Raw genomic sequence first — 21409 nt, forward strand, 5'->3', positions numbered from 1 at the left:
CCCCCCCTTTTTTTTTTCTATATAAAATATTAAAGAAGAAATTGGGCTTTTTAACTATCAAATTCAGTGGTTTTTTTATTATTATTTGAAGGTGTGCAAATATTAGTTTTGATGTTAAATGCATGGCTGCCACAAATATTTTTAAACCTTTATCTTGAGTACAAAAAAATAAATATATTTAATACACAAATTTCCGTTGTATTTTTATTATTTAGTGATGTTACATAATTATCACTATTTTAGTATTTGTTCTAAGCATTTGCTATGCAGCATAAATTAATATCATTAGGGATATACAATAGATAAATAAAATACGGAGAGGTAACAAGATGCAAAAATGATTGAACTAAAGTATCTGCTCTCAAAAGAGGTATGCTATGACGTCACATTTGTTTGTTTTTAACACATTAATAATTTGTAATTCCAACTAAAGAAATGATATTCATCACTGATTGATATTGTAAAAAGTCAATCAATCCCCTTCAATCCTTTAGCTAACGATGAAATTATACCACATATTTGTACATAGAGATGCATAAAATATCTTTTTTTAAAGACAATGTGGTAGATAAACTGATTGTATCAATGTGCTATTATACTGGGTGTAGTAACATAACTTCTTTATAACAAAAGGCAATAAAACAAGCTTTTTAAAGCAGGAAAGTTTGATTCTTATTCCATGATTTTTCCACATTTGAAGTTTTTTTTTTTTTTTTTTTTTGAGTTTTGAAGGACGGATAACGTTCCTCACTATCCATACACGGAATAAACCGAATTTTGGTATTTTAATAACGAGTGATTTGTCCTTTTTTTCTCTTTAAATAGCTTTTCAATGAAAAGTGTTAGAGAGTTAGTTATTTTTAAGAAAAATATATCCAATATATTTGGCAACATACTTGGCAACATACTTTATTTGCTAGTTGTGGATGATTAGTTTTTTTTGCTATTCCATGCATTTTTTATCTATGAAATCAATAGGGTATGTGTAAACTAATAAATATAATTCCGCAAGGTGGTGTAACTTTTTGTGGCCTTGGGTAATATAAGTATAGAATTTATCATTCAGGGAGTTGTATTATTTTTTCGTTATATGGTACCACTCTCTGTATACTTATTTACAAACTAATACATGTAAACAACGCTCATGCCCTATTCAGTTGATTTAAAAAAAAAGTACCTTTTACTTACATAACTAAACCTAATGATCACAATATAAACTACATTATAATTATTTTAGTTAATGTGTTGGTAACTTAATAGACTCACTAGATGCACTTGCAGAGGTTGGGGGAGGGATTTTGCATATTGAAAAATACATCATTCTGCCTCTTTTGCCTTGTTATTCATTAAATTATAATTGTTCTAGAAGAATATAAAAAAATGGTCTTTCTTATGTTACAATCAAAATAAGCGGCCTTTTCTTGAAGTACGGCCATGATTTCCTCCTTTATGACTACAAAAACCTTATTATTCTTATATGTACAACTCATACTTTTTACTGAATTCACTTTGATTCTTATGAAAGAGAGTAGATGAAAGGGAAGTCTTTGAGCTCTAGTGTATTGAACAGTATCGAAGGACTTATTATTGAGATTTTTTCGAATACTAAAGTTTTGGATTATTACTCGATAGAGTAATTAGTCATTGGCATTTCTAAAAATTTCTTAAAAATGTTGTTTTTTCTGGAATAAATCCGTCTCGATTTATTCAAATTACATCAACTTAAAATTCTAGCATGAAAACAAATATGATGAGACAAATTTTAGCTCTCTAAAATCATTATCTGTGGAGCTGTTTGCCGTCAAATAATTATGTAAAATCGTTTTTACATATTATAAATTGAATCAATTAATTGATTTCCATAAATCGCATCAATAAAACCTCTGGAGCTATATTGCAGTTATATTCAGATAACCATTTTTTTTGGCAATATATATATTTGACTGCAAACGCATGTTCTTCAATACTCCTATGCATTATAGCAACTGCCTGTATTTTCACAAAACCTATAGAAATTTTCCCTAGATTGAAATTAGATTCAACATGCTTCTACAAGTACAGCCTTATATCCACGTATGACAAAAAAGGAAGTTATGTTGTCGCACCCTGTATAAATAAATATTTTAATTATCCTCCCTCAATGCGGAAAATGATAATAGTGCATAAGACTAACCGAATTAAAAATAGATTCATATCAAACTGTAAATGTATGTAGTCATTTTGAATTTTATATATAGTCTACGTACATACACAAATACAATCTACACACATACTTATCCTCAATTATCACGTGAACTTATAATTTGATTAAAAATCTTTTATTCACGTTTCAATGTAGGTAAGTATATTTTGCAATTCAAGACCTCTGTCATATTATTAAAATATATACATATTTCCTACTTATTTATTACACAAATGAAGAAGTATCCAAAAGTATGTATATAGCAAATATTAGTGATGAAACACGGGTTAAGACCGAATTTTTTTTTGTTTCGGCCTTAACTGATTTTTTTTTGATACATTTGAACCAATATTTCGGTCCAGAGCGTTATCTCAGAGCGTTGTCCGAAATTTAATTTTTTTCAAATCGTGGAGGGATTTTTTTCGGTCACAATCTAAGGACTAATATTCTCACTCTTCCTGATTTATGTCGAATACAAATATGATTTATGCAAGTCATTTAACTTCATGTGGTGTTATTGAAGGTCAATGTTCACAATTTTGAAATACAATTGACGTCATCAATAATAGGGGCTTCAAAAATTGAAGTAGTCTGACAAAATTACGAATAACATGATTTACATGGAAATCAGAAAAGACAACTCTAAACTAATTTGTGATAGGTTTAAATAATATGTTTAGCTATATTTTTTATTTTAGGTATTTGTCCTTCTTCAAAACCAATAACAGCTTTCTCACGACGGCAAATAGATTGACAGCTCTTGACAATGAAAGCCGCGTCCATGACGTACCACACTGAATGATGGCAGCTTAGAACCAATAAAAATTCGGGAAAGATGTGCAGTAGACATTATTTCAAGAAACCCCAAACAGAAAAAACAAGGTTGTGAGGTCAGGAATAGAGAAGTAGCCATTCTGTTGATGTTATGGTTGTTTTTAGCTTTATAGGACTTTAATTGGGTTCTTGTTGTTGTAAGCAGTCCGGATGGAGATGTCAACGGTCCCTGCATCCTTCTCCACACTGACACCGACGCGGAGGAGATCATAACGCGTTGTCTTTTTTGTTTATGACATTTTAAAACATAGCCTTTTATTTTTTTAAATGCTGTTGCAAGTTGGGGGTATTCACACTTAGCTTTAAATGATACCAATTCCAAAACATTTATTCTACGGGTGGTATACACCGAACTTCTTAAGAATATCAAATTATTTCGGTCCACTAAAAATCATACCGGTCCTAGACCGGTCAAGGATTTTCAGACTACAACCTAACACTAGTAAATACCTAGTTATATCACTGAAATCAAATCGTTTTAGGTTACTGAGGGCAAAAATCAGTATAGCTTTTTACAATGGTTTACAAATACTTCTGTCAAGTTGTGTCAAGTTAAATAAAGATTAATTTACAGTATTAAAAAAACAAATATCATAATTTATTAATTAGTATGATTTCATTACAGAAACTTGTGAGCTAATTATGATAGTAAAAATATTAATACTTATGATAAGACTCTTCAATAAAAAAGCAAATAAAAGGTTTTTTTTCAAATATGAATCTGAGTTAGGGATATTTGCGGTCTGTCAAGACAAAAGCAGCTAGAATGATTTTTTCAAAATTAAGTGTGGAATTTTTTTTTTGTATTCTTAGATGAACTAAAGTCAATTTATATCATCAAATTAAACCTTCGAAGGGATCACAAACGATACTTAGATTGATCGTTACAATAAAAGAATGAGAAAATTGATTGAGTATATTTAACAGACCGTTTTGGGCCAATATCAGTCTTTTATGTCAAATATTGGTTTTAATTATAACTACAATTCTTGAGTATCTTAATTGATGCCACAAATTTGATTGCAAAGAATAAAACTGACTCATATAGGTTTATGAAATATTGGCCTGTGTGTATATATGAAGTAATAAAATTAATTGGTTTTTTCTCCATTTCTGATTTTTGTTCAAAATTGTATATATGTACATTTGTACTCTTTAAAAATAAATATATAGTATTACGTCTTTAAATGAATAATTATTCTAATTAGTTCTTTTAAGGCACTGCAAATTGCACTCAAAGGTTGCAAATTACATGTAAAGTTTTGTTTTACTCATATCAGATAATCAGAAAATCATTTCAGATTGGTGACGTTCCTCGTTATGGAATAAGCAGAACTTTAGTATATTAATAAGCAGTGACTTTTTTTACTTTTTTGTTTTTTTTTGTTGAAAAATTTTTTTGCTGAGAGATTTTAAAGAGATGATTAATTAGTATAGTTGTGGATGATTAGTTCATTAAATAATGACAAAATTGTCAACTTCACAAAGATATTAAAATATTAGTTTTTCCAGAATAAATCCAGTTCCAATAACCTAATTTAGACAAACTGCACAAATTTAAAATTATTGTATGACACCGGATGAGACAACATCATTTTAAGCTCTTTAACATTATTATTATTATTATATATGGAGTTATTTGAGTTCAAATAACTTTGCAAATATGTAATTATGAAAATGAATTGAAAAAATTGTTTATTGTTTATTTGAAATTGTAGCAATTAACTGATTTCCATAAATCGCACCAATAAAAATTCAGGAGCAAAATTAGTTCAATTTAATTTAATATTATGTCAAACCGTTTTTCGGGAATACTTATTTTCTACGGTAAACGCAGGTGTTTTTCACTACTTTAATGTGTTATAACGACTGGTTGTATTTCCAAGAAAACGGTATAATCTCAGCTTAGATTGCAACCATGCTCATACCGCTACTACTAATGTAACCTGATTACCACATATTATAACAAAAGAAGTTATATATATCTCATAATTGAGCGAAATCTATGATTGAAATATTGGGGCGTTTATGTACATCACTGGTTATTATTCCTTCTTAGACTAAAAGTAGAGTTTAGAATCGACATCAGAGCAATTCCTGCATATGACCTCGCTAATTACGGAGTTGGACGTGCGTTTAGTGTTGTGTTGGCCTTTATCTTTTATCAAGGACTGCGGTTCAGTGCTTAATAGTACTTAGAAAAAGAGGAAAACTCGATCCCTAGTGACGCCATTGAGGGTTTTTTCATTATGAATTAATTTATTAATTTGTATTAAATGGCCAGTTATTGTGGCTCTAAAACTCTATATAATATTGGGTGTAGCCAAGAGAAATCCATTATTTTTATTTCAATTTTTTTCCATGAATGTATATCTACTTGGCAATCAAAATACGGTCAAACTCGACAATTTATATACATTTTCGACAATTGCCTTTCATATTTCTCATTCGATTTACCGAGACAGAATCTAGGATTCTGACCATCATCACGGCAGATGATGACTGTTACAGTATCAAGATTATATCACTAATCATATTTTAGCCGCTTGGCTTACGTTTTTGCCTTGTTTGAAGAAAAAACTGTCAAATAGGGCCTATTTTCTCTTTCCTGGTTTCTATCTTTGATGATCGCTTGAACAAACCTGATTCAAACAATTTAAAAACTGTCTCAAATGTTTTTTTAGTATGAAACTTTGTATTTTTATGCCATCTAGCTCAAACTGATCGCACCTATACGAGGCAAGATACACATTACTAAAAGCATCTAAGGCGAAAATAATGAATTTCTTTTTACAACACTTAATTTATGTAAATTCAAGGAGCATGCAATGGAAATAAGATTGCAAATGTAACCATGACATATTGCAAAAAAGTTAGTAGCTATTTCTCAACTGTCACTAACAGATAATAATAATTATATTTTGTTTGTGACATATGATGTTTAATTATGTAATTAAAGGGTTCTGCTTTAATGCCATGCGGTTTAGTCTAGCGTAAAGGAACACATTATTTAAAAGACGACAAAACAAATCATCATCAGTACTATTTGTGTATAGGTATTATGATTTATAAAATTGTTTTAATCAAAATATGTCTGTAAAGGAATTTTTATTCCTCACTTGAATAATACATGTTATGTCTATGTAGTTTGTACATGCTATAAAATCCTTCCAAACGTTTAAAGGAACAATTATATAATTAGTGTTTACAACATCAAACATACTACATTAGCTAATTAAATACATTGTGTAACTTGGTTCAAAAAATCTTCACCGTTATAACCAAATGTGGAATGATAGGTATTTAAAGTTTTGAAACATATTCTTTTCAGTCCGGTCTTAGCTAGGTGACAAGTACACACCTAGATAAATATTTTGATTCCAAATTGGTCTCCCATTTGGATTATAAAGTTTGATTGAGCTCACATCGGAGTAAATCACTGAAAAACTTTGTATGATCTAATGCAAGGAATGTTTACTAATGTTAAGTTTCAATTGACGTACGTAGGCTCCTATATATATATATATTTCTGACCTAATAATGAAAATGCGAAAAATTTATCATCAAAAATAGTTTTATTGTTTTTCAAAGTATTCTCCAGCATGATTTATACACTTTTGTATTCTGTCAAACCAATTGTCGATGCTCTTTTTCCACTCCGATTGAGACATCTCCATAACATGGTTTTTAAACACTTCAACAGGATCTCTGGCGACGAAAATCGACATTCTTTTCTTGATGTGCGGGAATAAAAAGAAGTCATGGGGTGCCAAGACAGGGCTGTATGGTAGATGACCCATCAATTCGAAGTTTTGGCCAATCAAAAAGGCGCTGGTTTGAGCTGATGTGTAAGAGCTCGTATTGTCATGGTGAAAAATGATTTTTCTCGAATTTCTCCGAAGACTTCAGGCAAACAAATTGTGATGAACCACTCAAAATTGACTGTCCTACGATGCTCAAGTGGAACAGTCGCCACATGACCAGTTTTGCCGAAGAAACAGGCGAACATTTGCATCGAACAACTTTTGTTGGATTTGGCTCGTCTTGGAAGACCCACACGGTTGATTGTTGTTTTGTTTGGGGCTCATAAGAATAGATCCATGATTCATCACCTGTGACAATCTTATAAACGTCTTTTAAAGCGTATTTTTTCAACATTTCCTTGCACAAATCGACAAGAGCATTCTTTTGAGCGATTGTCAAATTGTGCGGGATCCAAGGAGAACAAACCTTTTTTACGGCCAGGTGTACATATAATAACGTATGTATGCTGGTGAAAGAAATGCCCAAGGATGTTTCTATCTCACGGTATGTTAATTGACGATCTTGCATTATCACTTCACGCACGGTATCAATGTTTTCTGGCACAACAACCGTTTTTGGACGACCTTCTCAGAATTCGTCTTTGAGAGAGCGTCGGTAACGGTTGAATTCATTAAACCAGTTTTCCAAAGTTATATAGGATGGTGCTTCATCGCCATACAAAGATTTAAGTTCATCAATGCACTCTTGTTGTGATAATCTACGTCAAAAGAGTTGAAAAATGATCGCACGAAAATGCTAACTACTTAACTCCATTTTTTTGCCAAATTAATTTTTTCAAGTCACTCTAAACAACACAAATGATGGTCGTACGTCAAAACATTCTGAACTTACCGACAGAAATGCCAACACTTAGTGTAGCCTAGGCATAAATATATATAGCAGCTTACGTATTCCACAGTTCATTAAAATATTCTTTTAAAACTATATAGATTGGGGACACAAAACTTGCAGTAGCATTTAATTATGTTTTTATCCCCTTATTTTAATTACGTGGTTTCATTATTCAACCAAAGGAAAACTGAATTAAAAATAAACAAGTTTTGTATTCATCCCATGTCTCTAAGGGTAAAAATGTGGGAGTCACAACAAAAACAGCAACGCGTGTGTAATCTACTCTACGCCATTTTCAGTGGCGAGAATGTTGCAGAGACTGGTGGCATCTCTATTCTATAATCTTCTTGGTTTGAGCATGGAAACTTAGACATGCTATTTTTCATCAACCACAAAGTTGGGTCAATAATTCTTTATTAAAGAGATTAACCGTAGATAAAAAATGTGTAATCAACATTGCCTTTACTCGGTCTTTGAAGGACGAAATCATAAAATTTTCGGACATATTGTTCCATTCCTTTTCCCCTGTAGCTTTGAATTCTACCACATTTTTTTGAGGTGACATACAAACCTTCCTCTAAAGTGCGTACTGCAAATCATAGTAAAGAGGCGAAAGATCATATGATCAAGGAGGGCACATTTCCCATTTCGACTTGAAGATCCTTAGCAAGGGCGATTCTTTTTCTAGGCTTGCCCTCGATTTTAACTGATAAACCGTTTTATGGACTCATGAGTGAGTATTTTGTTGTGTCCTTCACTACCAAGCTTTCTCTTAAAGTTTTTTTCTACTCATTAAGCTTCTAGGCACCAGCCACAAGGTTCCTGGAGCAGGAAGTGATATGGCAAATATCTCCAGTTGAGATTTGTGCGTCACACTGCCTCTTGGACTCCACTTCAAACTGAGGTGTACATAGAAAAAATGTTGTAGGATCAAAATTGTCGAGTTTGAACTAATTAACACTCTCATACCATAAAAAAATGTGTAAAAATACAAACAATAAAGATGCAAGTAATCAAAGAGATTTTTTCGCTTTATTTCCCCCCACACTGTAAATATTTCTTATTATTTCCACCCTTTGTCATCTTCAACTTCATGAATTATTGCCTTATCCTATTTCATAATTCAACCCATTTAATATATCTAATCTTTAATAAAAGTGCAAAATATAACTCTTCCTTCTCCACTGCCTCCATCACCATCGTGTTAACCCTTGAATTAATTCACTTTCTTGTGATGAAGAAGCCAGACGTAAATCTTTCCCCTATTTTTTTTTTTTTTTAAAGATCAAAATGCACCTTTGGCTCACCACACATTATTTATATATGTTTAAAAAAAAGAACTTTGGAATTGCATGTCCAGATTAATAAAAAAAATATTTTTTCTGGATTTATGGCTTTGTACATTTGATTTTTTAATATGTATCATGTACATAAATATCAAATCTTTTAAAATTATTCATTGTGAAAGTTTTCATAACCTGTTGTGTAGAATTCATTCTTTTTAAATTCTATTATTGTAGAAATCCATTATTTTAAAGATTCCCATTTAAAACGTATCCTTCAAATTTGACTCTAATTTGTGTTATCCACTATTATTTATGGATACATTTATATTGATCACGCCGTTACCTCGCCAACACCAACTCCTAAATATGCTATGGTACACCTCGACCCATGAGTTGTGAAGGTGAATGGATGGGGTCCAAGGTAGGTTCAATTTTTCTGCATCAAGAAATTCTTAATACATTCGCAGCGATGACCTGCACAACCTGCTGGTGAGGATTTATTTTGGGATATTAGAAGGGCTCATTGATACTCAGGAAGAAGTGGTAGAAAATTTTAACCTGATTCAAGGCCCAACAGTTCACTTCCACAACTCTTGAGCTGGGGGGTATTATTGCATATTATAAGGGGTCCTTGATGGTTATAAACGCTGCAGCGGTTGAGTTTAAACCCTTAACCAGAGGTCCAGGCTTGGGTGTATTTTTTTAAATGGAAAGGATTCATGATGCTGAGGCTGCGTTGTTTAAAAAAAAAATCATTTAATAGTTTGATTATCCGAATATAATATAATTACAATAAAATTGGACACGATAATATTGACTTGCAATCAAATTACTCACAATCATATTGCTAACAATGATATTACTCTCAATATTTTTCTCTCACAGTGATAATGTAAAACCATATTTTACCCCACAACGACTTTGTTTGCAACCTTTTTAACAGATACTATTTTCTTGTCAGAGGTCAATGAATTTTGCTTCTTTTCTACTAATCAGTGTTCTGAATGTTACTTGGTTAAATTACAATGAGTTTTTTTTATTTTTTATGTCCCGTTAATTGGATAGATGGAGTTGTACTGATTAAGTACAAATAAACATTATAGTATTACAATTACTCTATCTCACCTAGGAATTGTCTGAGTACTTTTTAAATTGTAAATAATTCCCTACGATTATTTAATGAATAATAAGTTCATAATTGGGACAAGTACAGGTTGCGTGATACAATAAAGGTAACGACATAGTGTTGAGATAAGGTCCGAGATCGATTTCCTTTTTCCCGTTAGGTTTTAAGTTATTTTTTCTATACCGATTTCAACCGATATTTCGGTCAAGACAATGGATCAAAATGTAATTTTTTCAAATCATGCACCATTTTCTCGGTCTTACTCTGAAGACGTATTTTCTAAAGATCCTCACAATATGGAAACACACATACACATTAATCTATAAAATTGGTCAAGATGGATGAATATTTTTTTTTTTTTTTTTTTTTTTTTTTTTTTGCAAAACTGACCAAGATATGTTGGATGTGATTGTTGAAGACCGAATTTCTTTCTTCTGTAAAAGATCAAAATACATTTTATCCAATAAAATTTATAAAGGTCTCACCCCGGTAAAGGGTTTTCAGACTGGAACTCAACACTAGTTCCTACATTTGCATAACTTCTGTAGCGATATGAGTTTCCTTTTAAAGAATAATAACTACGAACTCATCCAAAGTGGCTCTTATTTAAAAAAAAAAAACCCTCGCTAATCAAGTACTTCAATATACGATAAATAAGTGTATTTTGCAATAGTATGGATCACTCATTTCAAATAATTAACGACAAGCTCAAAAAGTAAACAGAGCGTAATCTTTTATTTCCAACTTTGAAAGTAAATGCAAAAATAACTATCAGGATTATTTTTGGTATAATCTACTATTTCGAAATATTTCATAATATTTTTGATGGAAAATAAACAACAAAAGACAATACAATAATATAGAATAAACATATTAACAATTTCCACCCCTTAATGTCTCATTGGATATGGTTAATTTATGGAATTTTAGAAACAATGAAGTCGATCACTGCCATTCCCCCCCCCACACACACATTATTCATAATTATTGATCCTTTTTTTAAAAACAGTATCCGTGTTTATAGTATTTAGTGCTAAATTAGTGTATTTGGGGATACATTTATTTATGAACGAATAACTCTTTTGAAATAAATATCTTCAACAATATTCCTTGCACGTAATGAGTTTTTTGTTTAAAATTTGACAAATTTCAAATTAAATTTGTTAATATGCAAAAGAATGAGGAAGAGAATTTTTCCTGAAATTCCTATATTTATTACTACCCGAGGGTGCCTACGTTACAGGGATGAATATAATGGAATTTAAACAAAGAATGAAGGTAGGAGAAAAGTTACATATATATATATATATTTACTAACGTGCTCGTTTGACTTAAATGTCTACTTGCTAAATTTGTAGTTGATCTGTTCAACTGTTTTTGATTCCATGAAAGCAACAGAAAAAAAGACCAGACTTATAAATAAAGTCAAATCTGGAGATAAGACAGAAATGACCCTTATACTCAACGTTCTCTCAAATATAATTTTTTCTTCTCAATAAAATACTTCGCATAGAAGAAGCATAAAGTAAAAACTCCGCATAAAGTAAACTTTTTCATTCCTTTTTTTTGCTATCAACTTCATAGGATTTCATGGTGATTTTTCCTTTTTTATAGGTCATTCGGGCGTGGAGCAAATATGCCTTTTCACGCTTTCATGTTGACAACTGTTGATTTTTGAAACTTTAATTTTTATTTAATTTTTTATTAACAGGAATAGTCACTTCTCTTAATAACGCAGCCTAGTATTTTAAAATCATTAGTCCAAAGTAATCCATATTGACTTAGAGTCAAGTCCACGATTTTACATCGCACAATGTAGACACAAAATATGTACCATCGATATGTTTTAAGATAGTAAATAGCTTATTCAAGGTCGTATCAAAAGGATCGTTACTGGTGCAGACGCATGTATGTATTCGTAGTTCATTAATAGGCGTTAATTTTAAGAGAACAAGAAGATAGTACAAAAAGCTACCTATGTAGATTGTAGCTACATGTTTATACCCACGTTTCTTTAATAAGACAAAAGGAACTTTTGTCTTATTATGTGGCACATTATTCAACCATATATGTATAGATAACTACCATACATTTGTATGTATTGCTCTATCTAAAACATTATTCACCAATTACTAGGTAAAAGAAGGGGCATCTCAATTTTTCTGAGGGACCTTCATCCAGTATTTCGGATAGCCTTGCCTACAGTGGACCGATGTACCTTCTTCTTCTTAGTGTACTCTGACATCTTTATATTTGGATTGACCTTAAAGGCATCCATGATGTCTTCAGGCTTCACTTTGGTGGGTCTTGCACTCTTGGGTTTGTACTTAAGGTTGTCCTCATCACCCAAACGATTGCTACCCTACAGACTATAGCCTTGCTGACGTTTAAGGCCCTCATGATTTAATCAACAACACCTATTCAAAACTGTATTTTTAGAAGGTCTCATTACTTTTTCTACATCCGGTATGATTATGAATTACATAAGTAATTCAAATTGTAGTACAGGCTGTAGCAACATGACTTTCTTTTCTATCAGAGTGTACAAGTAATAGAAGAATGGACTTGGTCAGATTCTAAAGTTTTCTTGGAAAGAGAGTCAGTCGCTATCATATTGTGGAGTTGTAAAAAATTCGCCTTTGCTGTCACAAATAAATATTTCCAAAATAATGGTTGTACAGAACATTTAGTAAATTAAACTAATAGCAATTTATTTCCTTAGTTTATATTGGGGGTGAAGCATACAATCAGATATTGCTTCAATTTCTATTATACAAAAAACTTTTTTGTAAAAACCAATATTTTTAAGACTTTCACAAAATCCCATATAACTAATTATCCGAGCTTTTAATAATTCGCAACTACAAAATTGGATTTGTAGCTAATTAAGGTTTTTCAGTATAAAATAAACATCACTCTAAAACCTGTAAATGAAATGTAAAAAAATTTAAAAATCACCGGGTATTAAAATACCAAAGTTCGATTTATTCAGTGTAAGGACAATTTGGGACGTCATCTATCTTCCAAAACTGTATAAAACAAAGCTTTAAATGTGCAATATCATTATGAACCAAAAATAAAATTTTTGTCTTTCAGATTAACAAATATTTCTTTTAGAAAAAGGAAGTTATGACTTTGACTGTCATGTTTATTACAATGTTTTTTTGTTATTATGACCCTTGTTTCCTGATGTATTTTTGTTTCAAAATACATCATAAGCAATGAAAGAAATATATTTACATACAATTAACAAATGTAGTGCTACCTATGATGCAGTCATTTATGATTATTATTTGTACATATGATGTACAGGTACTTTTAAACAACCCTTTAATACAACTGTAGAAGTAGGGGTACAATATGCAATTGTAAATCCAAGTCATCTACTAGCTACATATGCATGATTATTAGGTATTATTTCATATGTAGTTCCACACACACCAGAATGAACGGCAACTTCCTTGTTCTAAAAACTTATTTAGAAGAAGGAAACGGGACTACTCCTTCAAGAGGAATAAGAACGAAGAATATTCATACAAAAATGTTATTACACTGAGGGTGTCTGTAAAATAAAATAACGATATATAAATGTAGACTACACCGTAGATTGTACTTTGAACTATTAATCAAAAAGTTACCGCACCAATTCATTACTCACAGAATTCTCTCTTTTTACAAGTTGTATCTTGTTAAAATTTGCAACCGAAAAATGAGATGAAACATTTCAAATAAAGGATTAACTGTACATTTGATGTGTATTTTTAGTGATGAAAATCGTATTTTTTTTTTTTGGGGGCATGTTAAAAAAAATAATTGAAAATCAAGATTGACAATTTGAAGAATGTTTTAGAGTAAAGCAGGTTAGCTGTCATAAAGTTTCATGCACCATGCGAAATGTCGTTAAGGGAATGAACAAGGACATAGACAAGAATTATTCCAATGTCGATCCTTTATTATAATTTAACAAAGACTTACAATTATAACTCCACCACAAATCCTCAAGGTGACTCTCCGTCTCTCATAAAGATATACGAATGTTAAATCGGGGTTTGAATATAATTGAATGTTTGAATAATTGAATGCAATGGAAGCTCACTACTCATGAGTTAAATAATAATGACAAATGTTGAGGAAAAGGCTATTCATTCTTTACCAATTCAAAAAGCGGCTCAGGTAAATGCAATAATTGAACATTCCGGGAATGATCGATATATTAAGGGCTTAATTAAATTATTTTATTAGGAATTACAGAAATATCAGTATTCTGTGGCACATTATAAAGTTTGAATGGCCACAGTTATATTATTCATAAATAAAAATAAATTGTAAAATATTAATGTTTTGGCTATTTCAACACTCTTTGAACCAAGGTTTAACGACATATTATTCAGGGAGGAATTGAACGAACAAAGGGATGTGGAAGAATTAGTTTGAGAGTTTGTGGACTTCTTTTGAGGGAGAAATTCACTCCCAGGAGAGAAAAAAAAAATCAAACTCATCGTATCCCGAAATTGAAATTTTTGGGCTACTTTGAGCTCATTAAGAGCCTGTTTTTACTTAAATAAAACCTCATTTTCCTTCATTCTTTTAAATCTCTCTCCTCCTTTCTGTTTCTCCCTCCTTCTTTTCTCCATATGTTTTTTTTCTACATCATGTTCTTTGTCTCGTGGATGTGGAGGCAAATTGGGAGATTTTTTAAAGTGCTATAACTTGGATAATTTAAATTTTACAGGATTTTTTTTAACAAGAAATAAGAGTTTGGCCTTCTAGTTTATGCACAAAAAGTTTTGTTCAAATAAGTAAACCAACAAACATGGAGCAAGAGAAAAGGTCGGCCGTTGTCGAAAAGATTCGCTCGGGACACAATCCTCTCGGGATTGCAAAGGCGATATAGTATCCCAGGTTTACGGTCTATAGGATCAACCATAAAGGGAAGCTAACCGGCCATTCCGAACGGATGTTCCACAAGGCAAGAAGCGACAAGAAGAGGAATCCCACGTTTCTGGTAGGCCTCAAACTATCGATTGAGGCGAACCCTGCAACGCCCATTACTGTGCTCGAAAAAATCTACGGAGTCAGTACGCAGCTCGAAGAGGCACATCTTGACATCGAAGATTAAGGAAGTTCGGTTGACCAGGAGCTGCAAATTATTGAACTTCCTCAAAGATATACATCGTCCTAAAACTTTATTCCGCGACGAGAAGAAGTGGACCGTAAACATGGTATACAGCAGGCAAAACAACTGTTTCTTAGCTGACAAGAAGGAGAAGGTCCCTTTAGTTTACACAACTAAGTTTCCAGTCTTGGTCATGACGTTGGGGGTCATTGGGTCCAACGGGACGGTGATACCGTCGATCTTCTTCAACCAAAAAGAGATGCTTGGTGATGAAAAAGTGCGAGATGCTGAAGGATAAAGTCACTACGCGGAAGAAAGCAAACAATGGGGGAAACAGGTTTACCTTTCAGCAGGACTCACTCCTCGCTCACAAGGCTAAAAAGACCCTCGACTTGCTTAAGGAAGAAAACGTCGACTTCTGGTCCCTGCAGACTTATCCCTTTAGCTCTAATGATTGAGGCTTCACAACAGTTAGCCGACCTCGCGAAATCAATCGTGAAGTTCTGGGCCAAGCTAAATCCTGCATACGTCGACTCGGCCTGCTCCTCTTTCTAGACCCTCCTCGACAAGGTCATCACCGCCAACGGTAGACACATCAAATAATCCTTTTCTCCATCAATGGACGAACAAATTTTGAACAAAATGTTTTCTATAAAATTAAAATTTCAGTAGTTATAGCCAATTAAAAATGCTCCAATTTACCTGCACATTCATGTAGTAATTGATAAATATGCGAAATAAATAAATTACTCATTTCAATTTGATGAAATGAGTAATTTTAAGTAAATTTCTAATTATTCTTTTTAGAGTACTTTAAATATGCTCTTGCATCCAAAAACTAGGACTAAAATTTAATTTGATTTTTACAGCCCATTCTAATATTAGGGAGTTGGAGTACTAAATAAAAACTCTCTTTAATCAATAATGATTAGTAAAATAATGACCCATGTTTATAATTTTAATTATTTTTAGTAGTCAACAATGCATGCAACAGTCATATCCCTACAATACAATAGACACTACATATTTTTCATGAATCAATATTCAAGGAAGGAATGGACCTTATAGGGATAAATGAATGAACGTACGTAGGCAAGTTTAATTTATTATACTTACATATTCCTATAGGAAGTAAGACAGATTTACTTCACATAATATGTAGACACATAACCTCTCATTTCTTCTCTATATATACACACACACATATATTTATACAGCGTGCGTAAGCAAAAATGCAACATCTATTAAAACTTAAATAAATTCCGAAAAAATTAACGTAGGGCAATGGAACATACATTATTTGAGAGATCCGTCTTGAGGCCTTCCTTTTACCGTCATACAATTTTTAGTAATACAAGCCAGTTTTGTGATGTCGTCGAAGAAATATAGATTTGCTCCACTCTGGAATTCCCGTCTGAGAGATGGTCAAGATTGTAAAAGTGAAGAGGTCCCCTGTTTTGAGATTCAGAAAGTTGCTTGAGTTTTTGATTGTAGCTATTTACGGAAGTTTGGGAATTGGGCTACAACATAAAGCGGTCGGAGGAGTTTATGAGTGTCTTGAGAGAAAGTATTGAAGCAATCCTCATGCCTTAATGCGCAAGCTCACAAAAAAATAAACACAACGTAAGTGAAGGGACGATCAGAAATTCCGTGAAAAAATGGACCTCAAGAACTACGTCTGCCGAAAAGGCTAAGTCATTACAGCAGTAGTAAAGGCTAACAGGTTGACCGATAAAGAGCAACAACTCCACCATTGGACATTGTATCCTTCTTCCTCACCAGATCTGAACCTGCTTGACTGTGGGATTAGGGTAATATTAAGGCCTAGGTCTCTGCTGTCTACCACATAAATACTGTTGAACTGAAGGCCTCCATTTAGTGGGAGTGGATGAGTGTGTTCGATGAGTATATCATCGGAATGTGCAAGGGCTTTAGACCTCGTGTAGATAGTGCATTTTAGGCAAAAGGTGGAATTTTGAATTTTAAAGAACGAATATTTGTTGTTTCACTAGTTAAATAATTTTAAGGTGTTAATCTTAATCACGTTTGAGCTCTTGATGATTTTGTTAATGTCGGCCGCTATAATGCATATTTTTCTTACACATACTGTACGTACATTTTCGTCATCATATGTAGGTATTTAATATTATGCCCATATAACAATCACTTGTTAAACCTCATGCTAATCCTTTTAAGTGACTATTATAATAATCAAATAATCTTTTTCCGAGTCGCATCATATCTTCCTAGTAGGTAGATATATTGTTGGTTATAAAAAAGAGAGGATTAATTACTTGTCAAAATGATGGACATTAGGCATGATTAAATTAGACAGTGTTGATGCATAACTATATGCATGACGTGAGTGAGTCTTGTAAAAAATATGCACATTCGACTAACTACGTAGGAATTTTATAACGACTTTCAAAATGTACTAGAAGTAGGACAAAGATACTTTATATACCCAATTAAATCTATAAGTGTCCTCCACTATGGATGGCCTCAATCTTAGGACTGAATTCTTTTCAGGTCTTCTTCAAATGTTCCTCATACATGTCATCCCACTCCTTTCCCATGGTAACCACAAATAATTCAAATGGGAAATTACTAGTGATGCAAATCGTGTGTGTTTTTGTCAGGCTCATTTTTTTGGAATTAATAGTATGAAGAATGAATTTTCTTCTCCTTAGCTGTTGTCATTATTATTAAATCACTGAGAAGTGAAATTATATTCCTACGATAAATTTTATTCATATCCTTATCTGGTCTCGTAAATTGGGAGAGTTACATTAAAATTATATTAAGATTGAGATTATTGTCAATTTATATCAACAAATTATTCTTATAAACCCTTTTGGTAGCACTTAAAGTAATCAAAATTGATTGTCACAATAAAAGACTTAGAAATTGACAGATTTTATTGGAAAATACTTATATTGGAACCAAAATAAGTCTTTTAAATTAAGTAAAAGCGTTAAACAATTGCAAAAGTTCATGGGTATCTTATCTCATCCCACAAATTTGAATAATAAACCTATAGTTTACTCAAATATGTATATGAAATATTGAGTTGTATCTATATATGAGGTAAAAAGATAAATTGTGATGTTTTCCAACTTTTGATTTTTGTTTAAGACTTTTTTAAAGTTGACGCACCACATATGTATAACTAGATATTCCTCTCTCAAAAATGTTACTAATTGTTTTATGTAAAACAGTTCCATAATTTTTTTACGTCTATTGTAAAGCTATATACATCATTATCAATATTGTTATTGAGTGAGCGAGTGTCACTCCTTTAAAAGGGGAATATATGAACGTCCGGACAGTCTTTACTTTAACCTTTTTCGCATTTCGATAACGGATATTCTTGAAAAGCTCAAAATATGAAAAAAAAAAAAAGGCAATAAAGATTTAAAAAAAGTATTATTTGTTATTCTCCATTATATCATTTTGATTGACATTGTTCGAACCTATATAAAAATTTATTAAGTTTTTTTTTTAAAAAGTCATTCTATGGAGCAAAAAGGGAACGTATTTTTTTTAATAATCAGTGTATAGCGCTTTTTTTCTTGCATTTTCAAAAGGAAAAATCAAAATAATTGTGCAGCGCGAAATTAGAGCCCCATAAGGCATCATTACTAAAAATTGATATGTGGTTATTTAAAAGAAAATGTTTCGAAACTCATTCGTCATATGATAATGAGTTTGACATTTCTTCACTGAAGGTGGATTTTGATTGTTTTACAGAAGATAATCCCGCTTAATTTATGTAGATAGCTACATATATATGTAGAACTATTATAACATTTTATAAGTTGAACATCTTCAACTTTATAATAGTATCTTATGTAATAATGACGTCCGTTATCATTATCATAAGCACAAATTATGAGGATGCTCATCATTAAAGAGAAATGAAACTTGACTGGAGTATCCTGGATGAATTGATTGATGCTTAGGAAATAGACTTAACGTCACTTTTTCAGATCAAATCATGATGTAATAATAACCACAATGTGTATAATTGTACGTGACTATTAATGCTCCTCTTAGCTAGGCTAGTATACAATTACTCACTTTGTTCATCATAAGTAAATTGTTCCAGGGGAGACAAAGACGGAGTCTCATATTATGTGGTACGTCAACACAAAAACATCTTATGATATATGTTAGGTGTACTTAAAAGAAATCCATTATTCTTTCAATTGATGGCTTTAGTAATGTGTATCTCGCGTTGTATAAGTGCGTTCGGCTGATTATAGTGTTAAATAGATAAGATTTCGTTTGGAAGGAAACTTTTTAGATAGTTTAGTGATTGTTTGACTCAGGTTTGTTTGAGCAGTCGTCAATGAGAAAAGTCGCCATATTTTACAGTTTTTCTTACCACAAGGCAAAACGCAAGCTTGGCGGTAGAAAATCTTTTTTAAAACAAGTAGTTAACAAACTACAGAGTGTCACACCACCTTGTGGATAATTTGTGTCAGTTTGTTCAGAACCTGTTATTGAATAATAATACCATGGTTGGGAAGAATTGATAACAACATACTGATTTTGAGTATTTTTTTTGACAATATGTCCATGTCTTTTTCTTGATCTCCATGGTGACAACAAGATCAAAGTTAATATATACAGGTTATAGACTTAGAGTAATTTGAATCTTTATATCGGATAAGAAATTATCACGTTCGTTCTACTTAACGATATCATTTTATAAATGGTAATTATGTTACATAATCTTGTTATTTCATTAGCTTTTAAGTCCTATAAGTCATTCATTCATTACCCAAAATCTACACAACATATCTATACACTCTTTAATGGGGTTTAAATAAATACCTACATAAATTAAAATCATAAGCCATTTAGCCATTTGGAATTTAACCTTGATACAAAGAGAGTAATGATCAAAGAAATATATATATACTTAGTAGATCTTGATAGTGATACTTGCCATATACCTACATATACCAAATGAGATTCACAGAATGATTTTGCTTCATATGATTAAGTGATGCCGCTATCATGACTTGATTGCAGAGTTCAAAAAGATTTCCATTATTTATAAAAACTTATATATAATATGTAAATCATTAAGAAATAGAAAGAGTTACAAAAGACACTCAACCTCTCACCGGGTGTGGCACTTTTATATTCAAATATAACGTAGCATAGTATGTATGTACTTCACTAGTCTATACTCTATATAGTCTTGGTGTATGTTCGTATAATTATAAATATTATTAAAAAGAACTGCATTGAATAAAAGTATTTCTTAATATGATTATTTAAATGCAAGTATACTTGATACCTACTTGATTCATTACCCATAATCTCACATGCTTGTATGCGACAAATTACGTATTAATAACGTAAGCATTATAATGATCGATGGTTTTGGTCGGAGTGACTATGGATGACTCCACCTTAATAAAACGAAAAATGCTACTTCAAAAAAAAAAAAATATTGGGTAGAACAGACTCTCGGTGATGACAGTGTAAAAAAACTTGAAAAATATTACAAAACTAAAGAAAATAGCCTAATTATATCCTCCAAGGAACAACTGACATAAAATCATGCGATAACAGTGCCCTCAAATAAAACTTCGCTAAACTATATATTCTCTATAGTATGGCGTTATCTCACTTTCACTTCAAAAATTTAAACTATATTTTTCTATTAGCTGTTGATGTCTCTACTTCTTTTTTCCTCAGCAGTGTTTTGAACGTTGATAAGTTGAATTCTAATTAGCTTTTTTTAAGCTGTGAACAATTATTGAATGATGATTCCATATTTGGGAGAAATTAAGCCAGAATTGGGTGACGAACAATGGATTTTAGTCCTTTTTTATGTTTCTTTTCGTATTGAAAGTTTTATAATTAGTGTTGGATCGGTCTAAAAATACTAAAAAAACTGCAGTCCTATCATTCGGGTGCGAATAACAATTTGTCATTCCTAGGACAGGTCGTTGAATGGTGTAGAAAAGGTCAGACCAATATATATAAAAAAAGACTGATTAGTAGATCCAATTTGTAGGACCAATCAAACACTATTCTTGATACAATATAATACAATAAAGGTAACAATAGAAAGTTCACACGTCGTTACATATATTGTATCTCACTATCTTCTCTAAAAAAAAGCCAAAAATCAGTTGTTCAATATATCCCATTCTTCCTAATTATTGTTGAGAATTGTTCAGAACTGA

The 21409-nt window shown here is 31.8% G+C and overlaps 1 protein-coding gene across 7 annotated transcripts in view; it reads right to left on the bottom strand.

The window, feature by feature from the left end:
• Positions 1 to 21409, bottom strand: part of sona (sol narae) — an 83308-nt gene that overhangs the window by 39496 nt on the left and 22403 nt on the right. The window lies entirely within an intron of this gene.

This window comes from Lepeophtheirus salmonis, chromosome 5 (genome assembly GCF_016086655.4).
Source record: "Lepeophtheirus salmonis chromosome 5, UVic_Lsal_1.4, whole genome shotgun sequence".
NCBI lineage: Eukaryota > Metazoa > Arthropoda > Copepoda > Siphonostomatoida > Caligidae > Lepeophtheirus > Lepeophtheirus salmonis.